Below are 8,284 nucleotides of genomic sequence, written 5' to 3'. Positions count from 1 at the left end.
AGATAGTAACAAAAGTAACAAATAGTAGCAGACAGTATGCTCATGCACTCAAATACAACAACAACATACCCAATGCAGTCTCGTAAAATGGAGTTTGAAGAGAATAGAGTGTATGCAAACAATATCTATATTCCATAGGTGAGGTAGAGATGTTATTCCGATAGAAACTCAGTTTAAGACAATGATATACTAAAAGAGACGTGGTGAAAATACAAGACACAAAAAACAATAACAAAACAACAAATAGTAGCAGAAAATATGCACATGCACTCAAATATTACATTTTTAAAAATTAATGATGTTCATGATATGATACTGAAAACTTCGTTATAATAATTTTGATTTTAGCTTATATAGTATAAGAAGTCGATATATATGATTTATTTTAGAGGCGGAGCCAGGATTTCAACGAAAGGAGTTTCATATTCATAAAAACTTAGGATTTCAACTAAGGGAGTTTCATATTCAAAGAAAACTCCGTCGAAGGGGGTTCAACACCTACTATAACCACATAAAAAATAATTTTAATCATGTATATATAGTACATTTTTTTGTCGAAGGGGTTCAACCGAACCTCCCAACAGAAGGCTGGCTCCGCCCCTGATTTATTCGAGTTTAGTATAGTTTACACCAATGAAGAATTATGACTTTGACAACAGCGAGAACTATTATTATGAGTGAAAATAATGCAGTTATCTAAAAAGAAAAAGAAAACACATGTACAACAAAATTATTATCTAACTGAAAGTTTAATTTTAATCTTGTGGTCTCAAATATGTCACGTGAAAAGTTAAAGTTAAAGTATTGTAAAAAAAATTATTATTCTTTTTGAAACGGACTAAAAAAAAAGTAGATCGTTCTTTTTTAAACGGAAGGTGTAACATTATTATGGTGTCTTTTCATCGAAATATTGGTTATCTTTCAAATATTAATCGAAAAGTGGCTAACCCGTGCGATATTAACCATGTTTGATGGACAATGGCAGTATTTGCTCCTTTTGTAGCCCAATAGCAAATAATGGGGGCCCAAATCACCAAACATTGTACATTTACTCCATTCCCAATTTTAAGGCCCATTTCCACAGCCCAATAATCTATCGTATTGTATTGTTTTGATGAATACAATATTTGACTATACTGTATATTTTTACGGGCGTTGCATAATGCAACGCAACCTACAAGAAAAATAGAGTAAGAGGTAGAACTATTATTAAAAAGTAGAGTAGAGAATAAATTAAGATTATTAGATGATAAACAAATACAATACAACAACAACAACAAACCCAGTGTATTCCCACTTTGTGGGGTCTGGGGGGGGTAAGATGTACGCAGTCCATACCTCTACCTCTGATGAAGTAGAAAGGCTGTTTCCGAAAGACCCCCGGCTCAAGTTACGAGATATCAAACAAACACATAGTACAGCACAGAAGCAGATGACATAACATAGATACTGCAGCCATAAGGAATATAAAACAGAGTAAAGCAGGAATGCAGGAATATAAAGCAGAGGAAAGCACACAGATTCGTAACAAACATAGAACACGGAACACGGAACAGAACATTGAAATACGGAATCATACCAGGAATACACCCCCACCAATTACCTCCCTACATTAGCGACCCGAACAGGCCCTAATCCTCTGCCGTAATTCGCGTCTTCCAGACCTTCCTATCTAGGGTCATGTCCTCGGTAAGCTGTAACTGTTCCATGTCCCGCCTAATCACCTCACCCCAGTACTTCTTCGGTCTACCCCTACCCCGTCTAAAACCATCCAACGCTAGCCTCTCACACCTACGGACCGGGGCATCCATGCCCCTCCTCTTCACGTGTCCGAACCATCTCAATCGTGCTTCCCGCATCTTACACTCCACTGAAGTCACCCCAACCTTCTCCCGGATAGTCTCATTCCGAGCTCTATCCCTTCGGGTCAGTCCACACATCCAGCGCAACATCCGCATTTCTGCCACCTTCATTCTTTGGGTGTGGGAGTTCTTAACTGGCCAACACTCCGCTCCATACAGCAAGGCCGGACGGACTACCACCCTATAGAATTTACCTTTAAGCTTGGGCGGCACCTTCTTATCACACAGCACCCCCGATGCAAGTTTCCACTTCATCCATCCCGCCCCGATACGGTGCGAGACATCCTCGTCAATCTCACCGTTACTCTGGATCACGGACCCGAGGTACTTGAACTTATCCCTTTTCTTTACCTCCTGCGCTTCTAGCCTCACCACTACCTCATTCTCTCGCCTTACGTCATTAAACTTACATTCCACATACTCTGTCTTGGTTCTGCTCACCCTGAACCCTTTAGACTCCAGAGTTTGCCTCCACAGCTCTAATTTGTCGTTCACACCCCCTCGCGTCTCATCTATCAGGACTACATCGTCTGCAAAAAGCATACACCACGGCACCTCCCCTTGGATACGCCGCGTTAACACATCCATTACTAGCGCAAACAAAAAGGGACTAAGAGTAGATCCCTGATGCAATCCTGTCAGGACAGTGAAATGCTCTGAGTCTCCTCCCGCCGTCCTCACCTGGGTTTTCGCTCCCTCATACATATCCTTAATTACTCTGCTATATGCCTGCGGTACTCCACTCACCTCCAAGCATCTCCAAAGCACCTCCCTGGGGACTTTGTCGTACGCCTTTTCTAGGTCGATGAACACCATGTGCAAATCCTTCTTCCTTTCCCTATATTGCTCCACCAACCGCCGTACCAGGTGAATTGCCTCCGTCGTCGAGCGGCCGGGCATAAATCCGAACTGATTTTCCGAGATAGACACTATCCGTCTCAGCCTCACCTCGACCACTCTCTCCCAGATCTTCATAGAGTGACTCAGTAACTTAATCCCCCTATAGTTATTGCAACACTGAATGTCCCCCTTATTCTTATAGAGGGGGATCATGGTACTCCACCTCCACGCCTCGGGCATCTTTGCTGTCCTGAAAATTTCATTGAACAATGCAGTCAACCACCTTACACCAGCCTCTCCAACGAACTTCCAAAACTCCACCGGTATCTCATCCGGCCCCGTCGCCCTACCCCTTCGCATCCTGCGGACTGCCTGTCTAACCTCGTCTACCTTAAAACGTCTACAATAGCTAAAATCCCGACACTCCCCTGAGTGCTCCAGTTCCCCTAACACAATAGCTCTGTCCCCCTCGTCATTCAAGAGCCTATGAAAGTACGACTGCCATCTCTTCTTTATGTGGCCGTCCTCCACCAACACTCTACCGTCCTCCCCCTTAATGCACCGCACCTGATCGAGGTCACGACCCTTCCTCTCCCTAGCCTTAGCGAGTCGGAACAACTTTTTCTCCCCTCCTTTCCCCTGTAACCCTGCATACAAGCTCTCAAAAGCAGCCGTCTTAGCTGCCGTGACCGCTGACTTCGCCTCCTTCCTTGCTAGCTTGTACTCTTTCCTGTTTACCCGCTTCTCCTCTTCGTCCTTACTTTCCACCAACTTAGCATACGACTCTTTCTTGGTCTCCACTTTCTTCCCCACCTCTTCATTCCACCACCAATCCCCCCGATGATGTCCGGCCCGGCCCCTAGAAACACCCAACACCTCCCTTGCATTTTCCCTGATGCACGCTGCCGCCCTGTCCCACATATTATCCACGTCCCCCCTACACTCCCACACCCCCATTCCCGCCAACCTCTCCCCTATCTCCCACGCATTCACTGGCGTCAAACCGCCCCACTTAATTCTCGGTCTACACTCCTTACTCCTCCTCTTTTTATTCTTCTTCATACCCAAATCCATAACCAAGAGCCTATGTTGGGTCGAAAGGTTCTCACTCGGGATGACTTTACAATCTTTACACAGCGCCCTATCCCCTTTCCTAAGCAACAAGAAGTCAATCTGGGTCCTGGCTACCGCGCTCCGAAAAGTGATCAGGTGGTCGTCCTTCTTCGGGAAGCCCGAGTTCACCACCACCAGCCCAAACGCCCTCGCAAACTCCAATAGGGTCGCCCCCTCTTCATTTCTCTCCCCAAAACCAAAACCTCCATGCACATCCCCAAAGCCTCCCGGTAGCGCCCCGATGTGCCCGTTGAAATCCCCTGCTACCACAATCTTCTCCGAACTGGGCACGCCTCTCACCACGTCCTCCAAGGCCTCCCAGAACCGCATCTTCTCCTCCCCCTCCGATCCCACATGCGGCGCATAGGCACTACACACGTTCAGGGTAAACCCCCGAATGACCAACTTGATAGTCATCAACCTATCGTTGATCCTCTTCACCTCCACTACCTGACCTCTAAGCTCTTCATCTACCAAGATGCCAACTCCATTCCTACTCCTGTCGCTCCCAGAGTACCACAGCTTGTAACCGTCCACATCCCTAGCCTTAGACCCTACCCACTTGGTCTCTTGGACACACGCAAGGTTGATCCTTCTCTTCCTAAGAATCTTCACCAGCTCTATGGACTTCCCCTGAAGGGTCCCTATATTCCAAGACCCAACCCTCAGCCTACCGTCGCTATCCACGCGCCCCCCACTACCCCCCCCTCGGCCAAACCTTGGCCTCCCACCCACTCCCGCCCTCCCCCCATCTCCCGCCCCCGCCACAGCCCCACGCCCCAACCCCCTCGGACAAGACCCTAACCACCCATTACCGCCCACAGCCACAACTACACGCAAAAAATAGGGAAGTAAAAGGATATAGCCGGTGGCAATATCCAAGCAGCAGCCAGGAGATACAAGGCACACACACGTTGACGGGACTACTCCCGAAGCAAAACTAAGCAGCGACCGCCGCAACAGCAACAACAGTCAACAGACAATGTTCACAATATGAAATATGAGATAACGAACTAAAATGCGATATGAAATATGAGATAACGAACTAAAATGCAATATGAAATAACGAAATAATGAAATAATGAAATAACAAAGGTTAGAAGTCACCGGATTTCGCTTGGGGCTGCGGCTGAGGACGACGGCGTGGCGGGTGCAGGCGGGGTCTCGGTTCAAACTGATCATTACATGTGCGTAATATATTCTCACAGAAGGAAAAAAAAACATAACAACGCAATCACAACAAATTGATCATTACATAATGACGGTTCAAACACTATCAACAACAACAACAAATAATATATTCTCACCAAGTGGGGTATGGGAGGATCAAATGTGCGTAATCCATACCACTAACCCCCAATAAAGTAGAGAGTTTGTTTTTGCCAAACCCTTGCTTAGTATTAAAAATCTATATAAAAAGATGTAATAAAAAATTAAAAAAAGGTTGACTATCACGCTAACAGAGAATAATGAAAACAAGACACCCACATAGAAGTACTATAAATTAGGGCAAACAACATACATCTCGACAGTTTGGAGATTAGTTACCGAAAATTCCAACATTTTGCATAATTACTGAAAACCTCAATTTTAGGTATGTCGAGATACATAATTAGCTTATGCTACATCCAACGCCGATTCATTTTTTCCTTTGTAAGAATACATAATTAGCTCTAATACATTATTTTCGATTCTAGATCTGTCGAGATACATAACACATCTAATACAATACATTTTTTCCTTTTTAAAGATACATAATTAACCCTCGATACATTTTTTCTGATTTTAGTCCCGTCGAGATACATAATTAGCTCTAGATATATCCAATAAAGATACATAATTAATTTTTCTTTTTAATTACTTTGTAAGGATAAAAATTTACATAAATATGATAAGTTAACATATATGTTTATATTATTTTGAAACTACAAAAATCACCAAACACCTAGAACAAGAAACACTGGCAAACCATTGGGCCCAAACATTGTCAATTGGCCCAATAGCCCATTTTATAAAATCCTCATAGTTCCCATTAAAGAATCGTTTTGCTCGTTTTTCTTTTTGTTCTCCAATCGCTTTTGTTTTCCCCTACACGTTTAACAAACCCTAGCAAGTTAAAACCGATCGCCGACCAATTTTCCGGTTCACTTCAAGCCATTTACCGGTTCAACTCGCCGGAGCAGTTAAATCGTTGTCCGGTTCGTTCTGTTCTTTAAATAGTGAATACGAAATTATATAATTGTTTGAAATTGATTGATTTTTCGCATATATTTTTGTAAGCAAATTTATGATGTATCGTATCGTTGGAATTTGTGCCATATGGATTATGAAATTATCAAAATAGTACTTTGTTTTGTCTAAGAGAAATTATGATGTGTCGTATCGTTGGAATTCGTGCCACCTGAATTATGAAATTATCATTACTTTATTTTGTCTAAGAGAAATTATGATGTGTCATATCGGTAGAGTTTGAACTGTGAATTATAAGGATAGTACTTTTGTTTTTTTTTTGATAATCGCGGTGGAAGGTGTAGGTGGTGAGTGTTGTGTTGCTTTATTGATGGGATAGGGCTTGGTGTGTTAGTCTAGAGCACCGTGTTTTTGTAGTATCATTGGAATTCGTGCCATCTGAATTATGAATTGTAGGGATAGTACTTCTATTTTATTTTCTTAATAATCGCAATGGAAGGTTAGTAGATGGTTGAACGTTGTGTTGCTTTATTGATGGGATAGGTTTTGGTGGTAGTATGGAGCACCGTGTTTGTGGTAGTATAATTTGGATTCGTGCCATCTGAATTATGAATTATAAGGATAGTATTTTTATTTTTTGTGATAATCGAGGTGGAAGGTGTAGGTGGTCGAATGTTGTGTTGCTTTATTGATGGGATAGGGCTTGGTGTTAGTCTAGAGCACCGTGTTTGTCGTAGTATCATTGGAATTTATTCCATCTGAATTATGAATTATAAGGATAGTACTTTTATTTTTTTTGATAATCGCGGTGGAAGGTTAGTAGGTGGTCAAGCGTTGTGTTGCTTTATTGATGGGATAGGGCTTGGTGTTTGTCTAGAGGACTGTGTTTTGTGGTAGTATCATTGGAATTCATGCCAGCTGAATTATGAATAATTGTTATAGTACTTTTTTTTTTGATAATTGACATGGAAGGTTAGTAAGTAGTCGAGCCTCGTGTTGATTTATCAATGGATAGGTCTTGGTGGTAGTTTAGAGCACTGTGTTTGGCGCATTATTAAACTTATTCGTAATTAGGGGTGTACATAGGTCGGGTTGGTTCGTTTTTTTATTAAAATATAACCAAGCCAATAGTGTCGGTTTTCTAAATCTATAAACCCAATTAAACCAATATACAATTGATTTTTTTATTTCGGTTTTAGTCGGGTTTTTTCGAGTTTTTCGGTTTTTTGGTTTTCTTGGTTTTTTTACAATTATAATGTGATTGAAGAAAAAAATTAAATGTTTTCACTAAAAAGATTAAAAAAAACAATGGTCATAGAGTAATTCCATTAAAAATTAAGTTGACAAATTACTAAGACGTCTAAACTAGTATCTCTCAAAGTAATATTATGTGGATACCCGAGTAGTTCAATTTCTAAGTCACAAGTCACAATAGCTTGTCTGAAAGTTCTCTTCACATAAAATGTGAGCATTCAAAAGAACGAAGAATTAGAGACAACTTATTAAAAACTTAACTCCATAAAATAATTAATTATAACATAATTCCATAAAAAAAAAAGAGAGAGAAGAGAAACAAACCTAAATCACAACTTGACGAATGAGAAAAGTAAGATGAAAGTAAGATGAGGAAATAATGAGAACTCTCTAAAAACTTGGAAAGTAAAATGTAAAAAGTGAAGCAATTAAAGAGTTTTAGGTTTTTATATTAATATTGGGCTTTGTATTAATTTGTTATTAATGGAAAAATACTATAATTAAAGGCCCAAGAATATATATCTATTTTCTGAATATAAAAAAATAATAAAAGTAATTAGAAAGTAGATTATAAGTAGTATTTTTTTACTTATACAACAACAACAAACCCAGTGTATTCCCACCTAGTGGGGTCTGGGGAGGTAAGATGTACGCAGTCCATACCTCTACCTCTGATGAAGTAGAAAGGCTGTTTCCGATAGACCTCCGGCTCAAGGCACGAGATACCCCACAAACACATAGTAAAGCACAGAAGCAGATTACATATCATAAATGCGGTACCCATACGTAATATAAAACAGAGGAAAGCAGAGCACAGATTCGTAATAAAACATGGAACACGGAACACGGAATCATAACAGGAATAAAACCCCCACCAAGTAATTCCCTACACTAGCGACCCAAACTGGCCCTAATCCTCTGCTGTAATTCGCGCCCTCCAGAACTTCCTATCTAGGGTCATGTCCTCGGTGAGCTGTAACTGTTCCATGTCCCGCCTAATCACCTCACCCCAGTACTTCTTCGGC

At 41.4% G+C, this 8,284-nt stretch overlaps 1 protein-coding gene across 2 annotated transcripts in view; it reads left to right on the top strand.

Annotated features, from left to right (window-relative positions):
* The first annotated feature begins 5,856 nt into the window (after positions 1-5,856).
* Positions 5,857-8,284, top strand: part of LOC107840952 (splicing factor U2af large subunit B) — a 12,354-nt gene continuing 9,926 nt past the window's right edge. For both annotated transcript variants that reach the window (XM_016684907.2, XM_016684906.2), the window contains exon 1: positions 5,857-6,013. The gene's annotated coding sequence lies outside the window, so the exon portion shown is untranslated. The remainder of the gene's footprint in view (positions 6,014-8,284) is intronic.

This window comes from Capsicum annuum, chromosome 9 (genome assembly GCF_002878395.1).
Source record: "Capsicum annuum cultivar UCD-10X-F1 chromosome 9, UCD10Xv1.1, whole genome shotgun sequence".
In the NCBI taxonomy this organism is placed as follows: Eukaryota; Viridiplantae; Streptophyta; class Magnoliopsida; order Solanales; family Solanaceae; genus Capsicum; species Capsicum annuum.
This window is presented reverse-complemented; position numbering and strand designations above follow the sequence as displayed.